Source organism: Podarcis filfolensis (assembly GCF_964270895.1).
Source record: "Podarcis filfolensis genome assembly, chromosome: 4".
In the NCBI taxonomy this organism is placed as follows: Eukaryota; Metazoa; Chordata; class Lepidosauria; order Squamata; family Lacertidae; genus Podarcis; species Podarcis filfolensis.
The window spans coordinates 72116615-72132453 of NC_139607.1; positions in this window are offsets into that span (position 1 = coordinate 72116615).

Genomic DNA, 15839 nt, shown 5'->3' on the forward strand with positions numbered 1-15839 from the left:
ATGATTCCCATTCATCCCAGACGTGCCATCATCCCACATTCTAAATTTAAAATACATGCTGTCTGATGGGGTCAAGTGTTTATAGCAAGGACCACATAGGTCAGTCCCCAAAAGAGTCAGCTTCATTAAAAGAAAGCAGGGTGTGTGGAGGAACGGTGGCTGTGCAAAGCTGACTCCAGAACAGTTCGCATATTTCAACAGAGCTGGAAGAAAGGCACCCATACCAAAGCAGTGAATGAAGGAGGAGGCTGTGAAGGGTGCAGAAGGAACAAAGCTAACAAAACACATTTCTAGGGGAGACACCAACAAAGGATTCTTGCAGTGTTGCCAAATATGCAACCCTTAGCAGCCTTCATCTTTTCCCTCCACGTAGTACAGTGGTACCTCTGGTTAAGAACTTAATTCATTCTGGAGGTCCGCTCTTAACCTGAAACTGTTCTTAACCTGAGGTACCACTATAGCTAATGGGGTCTCCTGTTGCCACCGCGCCGCTGCCGCCACACGATTTTTGTTCTCATCCTGAAGCAAAGTTCTTAACCCGAGGTACTACTTCCGGGTTAGCGGAGTTTGTAACCTTAAGCATTTGTAACCTGAAGCGTTTGTAACCCAAGGTACCACTGTATCTCACTGAACATCTGATGTAACATTTTCCTGTCTCTTCATTCACTGTTACATGAACTCAATTACAAGAGGTTTAGATAACAATATCGAAACTGTCTAGTCTAGCGAAGTCAGAGCAAGGTGTGTTTTTTTTCTCCTCAAGGCCGTAACAGTGGGATTTTAGCCACTTCCTGCTAAACATGAGTTGTGTTTATTGTCACCACATCCGGCGGTGCACTCCTTACAGACGGGGAAACTGAAGTTTGAGATATTGGTGAGAAAAGAGCTCAGTTGTCATCCCACACTTTTCAGTCATGTTAAAATTGGTTGTCATCGCTTCTTGTCATGCCACAAGCCACTCCTCTTCCCCCCTCCCATATCCTGACCATTGCAAAATGAAAAGGGGGAACAAATTACTTCACAATTCAGTCACCTTTTAAAATTCACTCTACAAGTTTCTCCCATCATGCATACAGTGCATCCCTTGTCATCATGAGGAATGGCGTATCTTAATTTGGATCTTTCAGCATATATGGATCTTTAGCATGTTAGAATCTTTCATCCTGATGGATATATATTATGCATCCTAAGAAGTATAGAGCTTTCCACCTAGTAAAAAGTGGATCTGTTGGGCTGATTGGGATATCTAGCATTCTTTTTCCTGATAGGTAAAATGTATCCTCTAAGAGCTTTGGATCTGTCATGCTAATGGAACAAGTGCCACATCATTTGTCAATAACTAGGGGCTGCCCCCACCCCCATTAGACCTCACCAAACCCCCCCACCCTCCAAAACCGTGACGACAACCCCCCTCACTTGTCTCTTTACAAGTGCTTGCATATGACATTTAGATGAGTCTTCTCAGGAGTAGCACCCCAATAATGGAATTTTCTCCTTGGAGGCTTAATCTGGAACCTATTTTGATGAATTTCCAACATCAGGTAAAGACCTTTAGATATTTCACAGGCCTTTTAGACTTAAACTTAGCCATCCTGATTCTTTTTTTATCTGGCTTTTTAAGATCTTGCTATATTTTAGTCATTTGGTATTTTAGGCATTTTAATTGTGGGTTTGTGGGTTGTTTTTTCGGGGTATTTTTCCTTTATGTAAACCACCCAGGGTTTCCATTGAAGAGCAATATATGTACAAATGTCTATAATTAATAGTAAAAAAATAAGCTGCTCAGTTGAGAAATTTGTGATAACACATCTAAATATGCTTCATAAAAGAACAAAAATGGCTCAAACCCATTTGTGTCAACTCTTTCAGCACACTCATTTTTATCAGTCATGTGCATTGTTGCATATTAAAATGTATCGGGCTGTGAAATTCTGATATCACCTCACTTCAAATAGCCTATTAGTGAAGTTTATATGCTGAGCTGGCTTTTCTGTTGTTTTTTCTGGCTGTTCCTCTAGCATCAGTCATTTCCCCCCTACAAGAACCCTTACTCCATACATAGCTATAGTTTACTTAATTACTTTATAACAGAGTCCTTTTTGCTACAAACATAATGAGAACAACAGTTTGGCCCTCATTCTTCTCTAAATTTAATATGTCAGCTCTATAAACGGCTGCACAAACAAGCAAGAAAAATAACTCTTTGTGCTGGCTCAATGTACAAATATGCTGTACGAATAATTGATTGTATTTCCCAAAGTGTGTTTCAACTTTTTAAAAATTCTCAACACAGCAATACTTTTTGATCTTTGCTATTTTGGAGATGAGGGAGATACAGAATCATAAATCTTCAATGCCATGAAATCCAGGATTCTAGGAAATAACCTGGACTTTTAAAAAGCTTTCAACATGGCACCTCTCCAAAGACTCCAGAGTAACCTTAGCAGTGATGGATCAGGAGTTGGTTAAGTAGCAAAAAGCAGAGAGTAGGAATAAATGGGTTGTGCTTTTAAAGAGTTAGGGATGAGCAGTGAGGTGGCCAGACTTATTTATGATACTGAATTGTTCAGTGTTGTTAAAAGAAAAAGAGACTGTGATAGGTTCCAAAAGGATCTCTCCAAACTGAGTGAATGGGTGGTAAAATGTCAAATGCAATTCAATGTAAACAAGTGTAAAGTGATGCACATTAAGGCAAAATATCTTTCACATATACAGTCATGGGAACTGGAGTGGCAGTGAGAAACGAGACCAGGGCTTTTTTCCAACCGGAACTCCGTTCCAGCACCTCTCAGGTGGGTGCCATTGCCATTCTAAGAGAATGAGGGATGTGTTCATTATGAGTAGCAGCACCTCTTTTTCTAGGAAAAATAGGACTGAATGAGACTGTTATGTACTAAGCTTGGATCCTAGAACAATAGGCAAGTAGGATCCTAGAATGCAACAACTGATTGGCTTGCAGGAAAAGACCAATCAGGCTCCAGGAGGAAGTTAATCAACCTATTAGGCTGGTAGGATTGTAGAATGCAACAACTGATTGGCCTGCAGGAAAAGACCAATCAGGCTCCAGGAGGGAAGCAGAATCAGCCAATCAGACAGGACTCATTGTGTAAATAATGTATATAAAAGCCTGAGGTTTGGGGGGCAATTCAATCACTGTTTTACAAGCTGCAATAAAGAGCATGAAATCACTACAGGACTCCAAGTATATTTCAGAGACCTTAGGGTTGTGGTGGATAACTTCATGAAGATGTTAACCTGGTATGTGGCAGCTGTGAAAAACCTATTTATTAAACAGACTTATATGCTGGTGTTTTGAAATTTATTTTCTTCTTTCCATTCCTTTTCCAACTACTGTACTCTGTTTTTTTGCAAACTAGATTGGAATGCACAGGCTATTTTCAGATTTTCATGGTCTATTTTCAAACACCTGGAGGAGGAAGTGTCAGATGGACACAGGCTAGAGGGTGTGTTGAACTTCTCCCGTCTAAGATGGCTTAAAAGAAAAAAAAAGACTTGCTTCATTTTCATCTTGTTGCTATTGGCAAGAGCTGAACGCTAAAGAAGAATTTGTTCCTGGTTGACTTCAAAACCAAATGAGGTCTTGTTTGTTTTTTCAAGGTTTTTTATATGGGAATGTTGGATTGCTGCTGCTATTTTGTGCATGTGTTGAGGACTTGAAATCAGAGACATACAGTTTGTTAGCCACAGCAGTTTGCTATAGGTACACATACATCCCTCAACATATGAACTGATGCTTATGGCAAGCACTGTCACTTGTATCTGCAGCTCACTTAGGTGAAAGAGTTCTTTCACTGTGTTTCAGAGATGATGCTGTAATAGGCTTCATGGTTATTTTCCACAAATTTTTTGGACTGGAAGCTCTATGGACAGAAAGAAAAGAATTGTCTGAGTCCAAACTGTACCTTGATCTTGCAAATCCATTTCCATTTTTCAACTTGCCTTTGTCTTTGTAATAACCAGCACTTAAACAAAAGATCACAAGGTCACCACAGACTTTGGAATGATATTACTCTGAACCGTGCTCAAATTTTTGTTGCTACACCTTGCAGGAGCCTCACATTTTATGACTGGATATCCTGTGGTATTCATTACTGAAACGGGGGTCTACTACCTAGTGTTTTACTTTTTAGATACTAGATTTCAACTGCCTGCGATCTTGCTTTTTCATGTTTTCCTTTCATGTGTATCTTACACCCCCTAAATGTGGACGTAGGAGATGTGTAGTACAATACTACAATGTTTAGTCCAAAGTAAGGCTTACTATGCATGTTTAATGGGTCTTAGTATGTACGTATGGGAGAGCAGAATGTATTTTTTATTTAAATATTTTAACCATGCTTTAACACTCAAGGCGGTTTACAACAACAATTAAAACAGGAAGAATAAACAATAATGTATAAATAGATAAAAACAATAGAAAGTAGTGGTTAAAAACCAACTGCAATATTCAGTAGAATGAGTAACAAAACCTATAACCTATTTTCAGATAAAAAGTCCTAGGCAATTTTTTTATTTTAAAAATGTCTACCCTGTCTATTTCTCCAAAGAGCCTAAAGGCACCTATCAAACAGTAATAGAAACATTCACATTTCGGGGATGTAAGATTGTGGTTTGGACACAGTGCGAAGCTATCCCCTTCTTGAATTTACTCTTAGAAAAGGAGGAGTAAAGTGAGAGAGAGCAGATTGTGTGTGTTAAGTTGTGGGCGAACATATCAGACGACACAGCAATTCTTCAAACAGCCAGAACAGAACTGAACTGAAGAGCTCAGTCAGCCTGCTTATATAGAGCTCCCGAACAGCGTAACTGTTGCAACTTTCAAAAACTATCCAATCATTGAACGTCACTTTCGATCCTTCATTTGCATACAAACTATCCAATCACTGAACGTCACTTTTGATCCTTCATTTGCATAACTATCTACAGTATCCCCCTGCTGGCCCAGGGTGAGAACTTCAGTACATAACACCGTGCATGGTCATATACTTTGGGCACAGTAAGATTTATTAATTCCAGGGGTCTTGGCTTATTGTGACATGCAAATATAGCCATCTGCATCAAGCTATTAAATGGGAGTTGTAGTTTAGCAACATCTGGAGTAATGCAGGTTAGCCATCCCTGCCCTTAAGATGCAAATGAGAAAGAGCAAAATAGAGTCCCAAAGTTTAACAGTGACTTTTAAGACCACTTTTTAAATCTCAATTGCTACTTAGCTGAAAGAAAGAGATATTGGCACTGCTGCCATACAACATTATGAGATCCTGTCAGAATTAAGATTGTAGTCCCTTAAAGTGTATCCGTATTAAATTAATGCGACCTTCTTTATTACCATGGTACTTCACAACATCAGCATCAAAGTTATGTTTCAAACCTGAAACAAGATACACTTCTTCCGTTGTTTATTTTTTCAGGGACTGCTTGCTTTTGGAGTTGACTGAAGGGCAAAGCTTTCCCCTCCTTCACTCCCTCTGGAAACATCTAAGAGAGAAGTGAAGATTCATGGTAGGCAACAGCTGAGAGTGCCAAACCACTGTACAAAGGCTGCCAAGCCAACAAGCAGAATTCAGTTCACAGCGATCAATGGGTTCCATTAACCAACAATGGGCCAGTGGAAATGGAGACTGTAAATATGGACTGTAAACATATTTACAAAATCCTCTAGCCTTTACCCTGGAAAAACTCTTCTTGTCAGCACTGAGACAGAACAGCTTCCTGTTCCATAGCTATCTCAGGCCTCTCCCAGATTTTTTTATTTTATTTTCAATTGAAATGCTATTGCTTTTCCTAGAGAATTTGACTATGAATAGCAGAGAGTAGGAATGAGCGGAGGTGGAAGCCATGGGCTAAAATACTGCCTCTTAAACAGTCCTTGAGAGAAAGGTTGCGCCCCAGGGATACGGATTCTTATAGACCACTATACACATAGAATCATATGGCTGCCTGGCTGTGCCAACTGTGCCCAGGCAATACAGAGGAGTATCAAACACTTGACATTGTCTTGACCTGATGCACTAGGATGTCCCTGTTTAAGAGGGGAGAATCGAGATTGCTGGTGAAAGGAAAACAGATTGTGGGGGAAATTAAACAATGGATGAAATATGGGCAGTGCAAGAATAGAAGACAAGGGTGTTGTGTTCTGCCTCTTTAAGACAGTGTGGTGAACTTTTTCCCCTGTAGATGACCACATTTCCTCAAGGGTAATTAATTCATGTGTTTAAAAAGTTGGACTTTCTTGTTTTAAAATGCATTTAATCTCATGATTAGGCAAGCCACCTTGGGAAAGCTGTGTCCTAAAAGGGGGCCCATAAACAGTGCTTTTTTTCTTAAAAAATGTTTAGGGGTACTCTCATTTTCCTATTTATATTGAAATACTGCCCCTCAATGAGGCCAAACTTAGATTCACAAAATGTTTAGGGGTATGTGTACCCTTGTGTCCCCCCCCCCCCAGAAAAAAGCACTGCCTATAAATAAGCATATAATTGTAATATTAATAATTCTATTCATCTGACATCGCAGCAGTGAGCAGGCCAGAGCCAAATGTGGACATGGTACCCCCTTTTCTTTTACAGTCACCCCCTTTCCACCTGCATGAAATTAGGCTGAGGACCTCATGAAATTAGTCCTCATGTTACACTGCTTTCAAAGCTGTAAGAAAGCCCAGCACCAGAAGTCAGAGGTGGATTTAGGGGAGCACGGCCGTTTCAGTCGCACTGGACACAGAGTTTGGGGCGGTGCCACAACTATGATGAAGAAGGCAAGAGGCAAGGGGGTGCTGAAATTGGGTGTTGCCACTGAAATTTGAGACCCCAAGGTCCACCACTGCAGTAGCAGACCATGTTAGTGAACGGGAAGAAACAGGTTTGCTTTTCTGGCAGAATCCTGTATGTTCGATTAGGCCTATACGCTCTCCTAACCCTCTGGGCCAGAACAATCCTGGGCCCTAGATGGAATAGTAACTAGAGTCTATTCTGAGTTAAATAGCACTTATTTTTTCCACTTGAAGTTTTCCTACCCAGTTTTTCCAGTGAGTTGTAATAATAAATAGTTTGGGTTTTTTAAAAGACGTCTGGTACAATAAGGGTCCTGAGACAATTCTTAGTAGGCAGATAGTCAGGCTTTGAACTGGGGCTCGTCCCTGGAAACTATGTGTGTTCAATGCTAGGATTTAGCCCTGGAATGCAATAAACAATAACTGCTTTCAGCTTGCACAAAGTGGTTTTCCTGGTTAAGAAACTACAATCTGGCTTTGGGTCATTTTATAAGTCTTCTCACCACAGGCAGGCAGTGATTGGTTGGAAGCCTGCTCTTCAAAACAAACATGGGTGCTCCTATGTAGGTTGTGTAAAGGAATCAAGGGAACACAGTGACAATCTGTAGGATAAGGAATCTGTTTAATAAAATAAACCCAAGATCACAAAGGCAAAACATGCAAAGAAGTGAGCAATCTGCAGTCTGTGTTGTGTCAAGATTGTGCATTGTCTAAGTTAAAGATGTACTTACAATCTATTGGTGAGAAATTTTCATTTCTAAAACTTAAAACCAATCAGCAGCTTGTGGTCTGAAGCACAGAATACTGTATGTGTTCCCCACTTCCCAAAGCAGAGAGAGGTTTCAGGGGCAGCACTTACCTCTGCCTTTTAAGGCGTGATCACTAGAGACTTAATATATTTAACTAATATTTAAATTTATTTACCAATATACAAGTTGTGTGTAGTGTAGTACAGCACTCCTGCAAAACAGCAGATCTATTGCTCTGCATCAGATCTTGAGAGATGCCATTTGTCTCTTCTTTATTTCTATCTCAATCTGTCTCCAAATTGTAGTTCCTATGTTCTTTTTCTCACACTGATCTAGTTTACACAATCCTAACTGGGGGGCAGGGGGGACAGACAAGTGCCTCAGCTACGTCAACTCAGAGAGATCTATATATCACTTCCATATAAGAAAGCATTAAGCATCCATTCAGACTCCTCTACATTCCTTTGTCAAGTCTTAGACTTTGGTCAGGTACTGTTTTAAGGCAAAATTTTATCAGCGATCATACTCCAGTGATCAGACAGTAACCCTATAATGATATATTCTGCTTTATTTCAAGGGGGAAAATCCCCTGGATATTACTATGAATGGAGATTTATCAGTGGCAATCAAATAATAGAAAAGTAATAAATTCTAGGTATCAGGATTTATCTTTCAGTTGTACACTTGTCAGACACAGACATTATGCTTTAAACAGTCCTCTGAAGAATATTGTTACAGGCCACCCCTATTTCTGAGCAGTGTGAGACTCCAGAGGTTCCAGGTGCTTTCCCAGAGTTTGTGTTCCCTTCAGAAATTGAGCACAGCAGAGACTGTGGTGTATTTACGATATATGGTTTTATTTACACATAACTACAACCTGCACCTAGATGGAGGGATTGCAGGGCATTCACACCCTATGGGGGTTTGTCTTCCCCTTCATTCAAAACTGAAACCCTAGACCTTGCCTTTGCCTCTGCCTACTAGCACCACAAAGGTCCGTATAGTTAAAGCTATGGTTTTCCCAGTAGTGATGTATGGAAGTGAGAGCTGGACCATAAAGAAGGCTGATCGCCGAAGAACTGATGCTTTTGAATTATGGTGCTGGAGGAGACTCTTGAGAGTCCCATGGACTGCAAGAAGATCAAACCGATCCATTCTTAAGGAAATCAGCCCTGAGTGCTCACTGGAAGGACAGATCCTGAAGCTGACACTCCAATACTTTGGCCACCTCATGAGAAGAGAAGACTCCCTGAAATCTGCCCCCACCCAGAAACCCATAACAACATGAATATAAGATGGAGATTTCAGAGAAAGGACATTCTTGACTATAATGAATCAATGGAAGTGGTTCAGAACTGCAATTTTGGAGTAATAAAGAACACGTGCTGCTAAATGCACGTGGAATAAAAGTTCACCAGTATGGTAGGAATAAAGTTTACTCACCTCAAATAAGCATTTACAGAAAATTAATGTTATGTTTTTTATAACGGTGGTTATTTCTACCCACAAATCATGGGACAACTCTAGTTGTGGACATGAGAAGATGACTTCAGAAGGACTACTACTGGGAAGGAATAAAGGCTCTTGGTTGGTACAGAATTACCCACATTTTCCCCTTTGTGTGCTTTGGAAAATGTTTTCTAAATAACCAGAATTTTAATATAGAAGCTTATATTTATTTGTTGACTGGGAAGAAACTACATCAAAGATGTTTTGACAGAGTTCTTTCCCTTTGCAAATAAGTTATTAAATTATGCACTTTAAAAGTGTCTGGTTGAGACAAGTTTCAGATAATATGTATCTTGCTCTGATAGATTTCTCAATACCGAAGAGTAAAAAATGTTGGCATCATAATAAAATGCTTATAATTGCAACAGAGAAATCACAGGATACTGTAATCTTGAAATCCAGGTGAAATCTACACACACATAAAAACCTTTCTGAAAATGCTTTTTAAATAAGCATTTAAAAAAATCCATTGAATTTTCCTTCCAGTAGTACCTTAGAGACCAACTGAAGAAGTGTGTATCTGAAGAAGCGTGCATGCACACGAAAGCTCATACCAATAACAAACTTAGTTGGTCTCTAAGGTGCTACTGGAAGGAATTTTATTATTATTATTATTATTTTGTTTCAACTATGGCAAACCAACACGGCTACCTACCTGTAACATTGAATTTTCCATAAGGCTCACCATCGTCATCTAGTGTAACATTGTATATTGCACTTAAAGCACACTTAAAACGTTTTATTTGCAGCTGTATAGCTGAGCCCCCAGTGTCATAAAGTAAGGGGGATGGAATAACTCTACTTTTTTTATTAACCAGAGGAAAAAAACTTCAAGGGCAAATTTGACTGAGACTTCATAATTTTTAGGTTCTGTTATTAACAATTTTTAAAAACATGGGAGATCCTGTTCATGGCTCTCTCTAGCTTGGCCGTAAAAGAAGAAGAATTGATGCTTTTGAATTATGTTGCTGGAGGAGACTCTTGAGAGTCTCATGGACTGCAGGAAGATCAAACCTCTCCATTCTTAAGGATATCAGCCCTGAGTGCTCACTGGAAGGACAGATCCTGAAGCTGAGGCTCCAGTACTTTGGCCACCTCATGAGAAGAGAAGACTCCCTGGAAAAGACCCTGATGCTGGGAAAGATGGAGGGCACAAGGAGAAGGGGACCACAGAGGATGAGACGGTTGGACAGTGTTCTTGAAGCGACCAGCATGAGTTTGACCAAACTGCGGGAGGCAGTGGAAGACAGGAGTGCCTGGCGTGCTCTGGTCCATGGGGTCACGAAGAGTCGGACACGACTAAATGACTAAACAACAACAACCAATGACAATCTGTTATAGCAACCACGATTATGTTTTGGTATTTTAAGCTTTTGTAAAGAGACCACATCCACCTGAATATACACATATACACACACAGCGTACCGAAAAGAAGAAAATGCATACCCTCCAACATTTCTCTGATGAAAATAGGGATTTCCCATTCCATAATGATAATTTACTAGTTATACCCCACACATCATACTGGGTTGCCCCAGCCACTCTGGGCAGCTTCCAGCATATATAAAAACATAATAAAACATTTTTTTAAACTTCCCTATACAGTACAGAAGGCTCAGGAGTTGGATAACTCCATACCCTCCAACATTTCTCCGATGGAAATGAGGACATCCTAAGGAAAAGTGGGACATTCTGGGATCAAATCAGAAACCGGGACAGCTTCTCTAAATCAGGGATGTCCCTGGAAAAGAGGGACACTTGGAGGGTCTGGAAAATGGTGGGTTGTGTCCAGCATTAATTATAGTCAGAGTAGAGCCACTGAAATTAATGGACCTCAGTTAATGAGACAGCCGACTTCAGCAGTACGTGGTAGTAGGAGCTTCTGCCCACCTACAGTTCGGGCAGGTACATTAAAGAGCCCTGCAAGTGGAGCCCACTGCTGGTGGAGGAACACCACCACATCCAACTCCCTCTACTATGGAGGACCAATGATTTAGATTGTTCTGCCCATTGTTAAAACTTCCAATTCTGATTCATATTCTATTTTATTCATTTCCTTGCGTGGCTATTCTGGTGCACAGTGCAGTTCTTGCATATTTACTCAGTCAGAAGTAACTCAGAGGAACACATTAAAGTTGAACAGCCTTAATGTGCCTGAATGTACAACATTTTGTAAATCTATCCTTCACTCAGACCCTACGTAGACATTATATACCAATGTGTATACCAGAAACACACAGGCCATTTTCTTTAGAGAAATGACACTGTGGAAGGAGATAGTATGGATTATCTTAGTATGGATTGGCTCATAGCTGGATACAAACTAGTCCTATTTGTTTGCTGCTAGTCATTTACTCCAGCTGTACAATAAATCCAATGTGTGGAATTAAGAGTCATGGTAGTCTGGAATTTAACAGGAAACAAAAAATGTGGTTAGCTAAAGAATCCAGATATTGGTTGGGCCACCTATATCCCAGATTTATAGCTTGGCTTTGTCAACTCAAATAGTTTGGATTATTTCAACCAAATTACTATGGGAGATGCTTGAAAAAAATGATAGGTTTGCGTGAGGATGGAGGAATGGAAGAAACTTGGCTAAGAAATAAGGAACAGATATAATGTATGAGAAGGCACACTTTCCACATTGCTGTGCAGAGCTCTGATTCATGTGTCCTTTTTTGTTGTTAAATTATTCCACTCTTACCAGAAGGGTTTCATTTAAATAGTTTTGGGGGGTGGGGGAAGAATCAATAGATCTACATTACAGAAGGCTGTCTCGAACACAAAAACATTTTGGCAATTTCTTAATCCCAAATGTATAACAATTCCAGACTACACTGCATTCCAGTGGCATGAAATATCTTGTGGGGAGAATAAACTTAATTTGAAGTCATACCAGAAAGCACCTGAACAGTCCACATCCTCGGATTTCAGATTTTCATAATTGAATAAAGCCCCTGGAGCTAAATTCTAAACTTTGTAAAAATAAAAAATAAAAAAATATATCTCCTGAAATGATATATTACTGCAATGGAAACACTGACAGAGTGAAATGCCAGTGTTCCTTTCAGCAGTCGAGACTCCTGAAAATATAACACCCAGGAAATGTGAAAAGGGACTTTATGGATTTAATTTTCTAAACTATCCGTAATGGTTGGATAAATATATGCATGTTCTTGGTATGTTCAGGTTGGGCAACTGGAGACAGTAGCCCAGACAGTTGGGCCACTGGAGAAGATCATGCCCTTTCACACAGTCCGTTTGTGTCACTTGAGCTGAAGGGGGTGGTGGAGACTGAACTGAAGGTGCAGTGGTCACTGTTGAAATCACCTCCTTCTGCTTCCTGCAACTTTTTGGGTGCTAGTTCTATTTCCACTTGCAAAGTGTGTGAGCAACTAAGAAAGGGAACAGAGAGTCACGGCTAATAAAGAAGAGAAGGAAGGAGCAAACTGTAAAGAACAAGCACTCCCTGAAACCCTGTTAATGGACCACTGACAGGAAAAAATGGCATTCCCGCCAAAACATCCTCTCTTCGGTCCCTGGAAAAGGAACCGCCAAAAGAAGCAACTCCTGCAGGGGTAATTGCAGCCTAGCTTCCCTCACAGATGGTTTTAACAAAAAGAAAGTCGCCATGTTGCTCTAAAGCAATGAACACAAGAAAGCAGGAGGAGAGAAAACACAAAGAAATGTGGTCCCACTTGATATCATAGCAGCAAAGGGAGGGTTGCCATATTTCAAAAAGTATAATTCCAGACACCCGCAAACATTTTTGGGGAAACCCAACCCAAAAATAGTGATTTTAAGCTGCTTTTTCCATCGCATTGCCATACATCCGGGTTTCCTCTTACATTTTGCAGACAACATACGAATAATATTACATATGTGGGCATTGTAGTCAATTACCGGTACATTATATCTTAGATTTCAAAAATAATGTTATCATATTTTTTAAAAGGTCTGGGATAGGTTAAATATTATGCCACCCAATCCTTCACTTCAGTCTTTGTATAACTAGCTAGTGGGTCAGTGTTCAGCCTCCATATCCTCTGGGATAAAAACCAGGCTTTTGGGTGTTTGGATTCCAGGTATTTCAATCTAGCTCTATGTTTACTTTTTTTAAACTGAAGAACTTGAGATGCTTCCAAGCTTCGAACACTTACAGGTAGATGGTCATTTTCTCCCTTGCTCTAAAAGGTGAATGCTGTCTTGGCCCTGGGTGACAAATAATGCTGTCTTATTCTCATCCCCCCACCGAGAAGCTGGTCTAATGATATGAGCACATCAAGCTGGAACAATTTCCACCCCACTCTAAAAGATAACTTTGCTCAGCTGTGCCAGAATTAGCTGGCAGTGAATAGGTGCTGCCTTGTTGATGTATTCTTCAGAAGGACGACTCCTTCCCACACAGCAGCATCCAAATAAGAAAAGTACCCTCATCCTGTTTTCAACTCTGTGGCCCCTGCGGCAATTGGCTGCTAGGGAGGAAGAGAAAATACGAAATATATATCTAGTGCACTTCAAAATTGATTTTCATTAACTTGGGCCTACGTTTCATCTGCCTGGGTCCTTTTGTAATGTACAGCTTTGGCAGCGACTGCTGCCATGGTTACAAGCTGACTTCACAGACTAGGAATTACACTACTGTATAGTCTCTTGTGTCTTACAGGCATTTCAGGGCAATTGTTTTGGAAGACTGAGCTACTACAGGGGGAGGAGGGAGAATCCTTTCCAGTTGACTTTGGCAAAAGTTGTAGGAACTTATTGCAAGAAGCTAATGTATTTATGGAGGCAGGATTGCAGCTTCCTTGAGGTACAGCTGAAAGCACTACAGCATTCATTAGGCCTAAATTCAGAAATTCAGTGAAGGGAACCAAGGGGGTGAAAAGCCAGAACATAAAATACAGGTTGTGTGAAATATTTAAATTCACTGAACTGATACACACATACAAACAAACACACACACACACACACACACACACACACACACACACACACTTGCACAATTATGGCCTAGTTCTTGTCAGTGATCCTATTGCCCTCATCCACACTGGCCAGGAATGCTTCCAGATACATGTGATATCTCATTAATAACTAATTCAGATTTAGTTTTTTTGTTTGCACAACTGCCATATGAGTGTCTACATGCTCCTTTCCTTCTCCCTCAGACACACTGTCCAGTGCTATTCCATCACTTGACATCCATCATCAGGTGGAGTATAGGGATGGAGAGATTTGATTTGGTTTACATTTAAAGGCGACTCTACCTAATTCAAGGCAATATGTGAACTGACAGAAAGGCATCCTTTGAAATTCTCACTTCTCTGAATTTTGTAATGCATTTCTCCAGCCAAGTAATGTGTACAAAAATACCTATACCTATGCATGCATATACAGTATTAGTGATGAAACCATAAAATGCATTATATTTAAGAAAACTGCTTTGCAAAATGTGTACAGTGGTACCTCGGGTTACATACGCTTCAGGTTACATACGCTTCAGGTTACAGACTCTGCTAACCCAGAAATAGTACCTCGGGTTAAGAACTTTGCTTCAGGATGAGAACAGAAATCAGGCGGCGGCGTGGCAGCAGCGGGAGGCCCCATTAGCTAAAGTGGTGCTTCAGGTTAAGAACAGTTTCAGGTTAAGAACGGACCTCTGAATTAAGAACGGACCTCTGAACGAATTAAGTTCTTAACCCGAGGTACCACTGTATTAGGAGAAATTTATACTAAAATGTTGATGAATTTTCATGAGGACTTAAAAAAAATTAATAACAAGATTGCAAATGTATTTGAACATGAGAACAGCCTGCTGGATGCAGAGAAGTGAAATTAAAGTTGGAAGAATGCAAAATTTAAGAGATTTACAGATTTATCCATGCCTAATAGAAGCAATCCTCCTCTCCCAAAAAAACCTTCTGCCCTGGCCATCATGTATGGCAGGGTTGCGGATGCAGCCCTGTCCTTGCTACTCCAAAAAGCCCCACTGGTTGGTAGCCAGGGTTTGGCTTTGCTCCCAAGACAAGACAACTAGTGCTGTGTTTGAGGTTATTTCTGGCTGGGGAGGCAAACCAAAAGATAGCTACTTTGTTTTCTAATTCCACAAGATTGGAGAACTCAACAGCCTGTCAAATTAATTGACTGTCATTAATCTAAGACTTCTTCCATGTTGTTTATTTCACGGTGCACCTCCCTTACTCTGGTCCTGACAGCAAACTTTTATAAGCTCAACACAAACCTGTGTACTAGTGCCTTCTGACTTTACTAGTCAGAGACAAGAACTGTAGTCACTAGGACTCTGTCCAGTTCAATTACATCATGCCACAGAAATTTGACAAAGGTTAGATTCTGTCAGAGCTCAGTGAGTTCAGTTTTTTTATCCTCTTCCCTAAGGAATAGTATATCTTAATTGCAGCAGACGCTAGTCATGCATTCTAGCACCTCTGAGGTGACTTTGTGTACCATGGCAAGAAACAGCTCAGGATATGATTTCAAAGGAAGATCAAGTGAGTTACAACACAGAAGCAATTGATGTTTCTCAGAAGATATAAGACTTGAACAGTCTCCCTCGCCATAAAACCCACACATACCTCTGACCCAATTATTATACACAACCACATGGAAAGGAGTTTACTAGACTACCAAGTAAAAAACGTTTCCAAAAGACAACCCACTCACCCGCCCTGTCCCTCAGATGAACGTAGGCAGTCTAGACCAAAGTGTTCCCCAAGCAGAGATAAGGTGCCCACAGAAAGTGTCTGCAGAGTGGAACAGCTCTATGTGACACATAA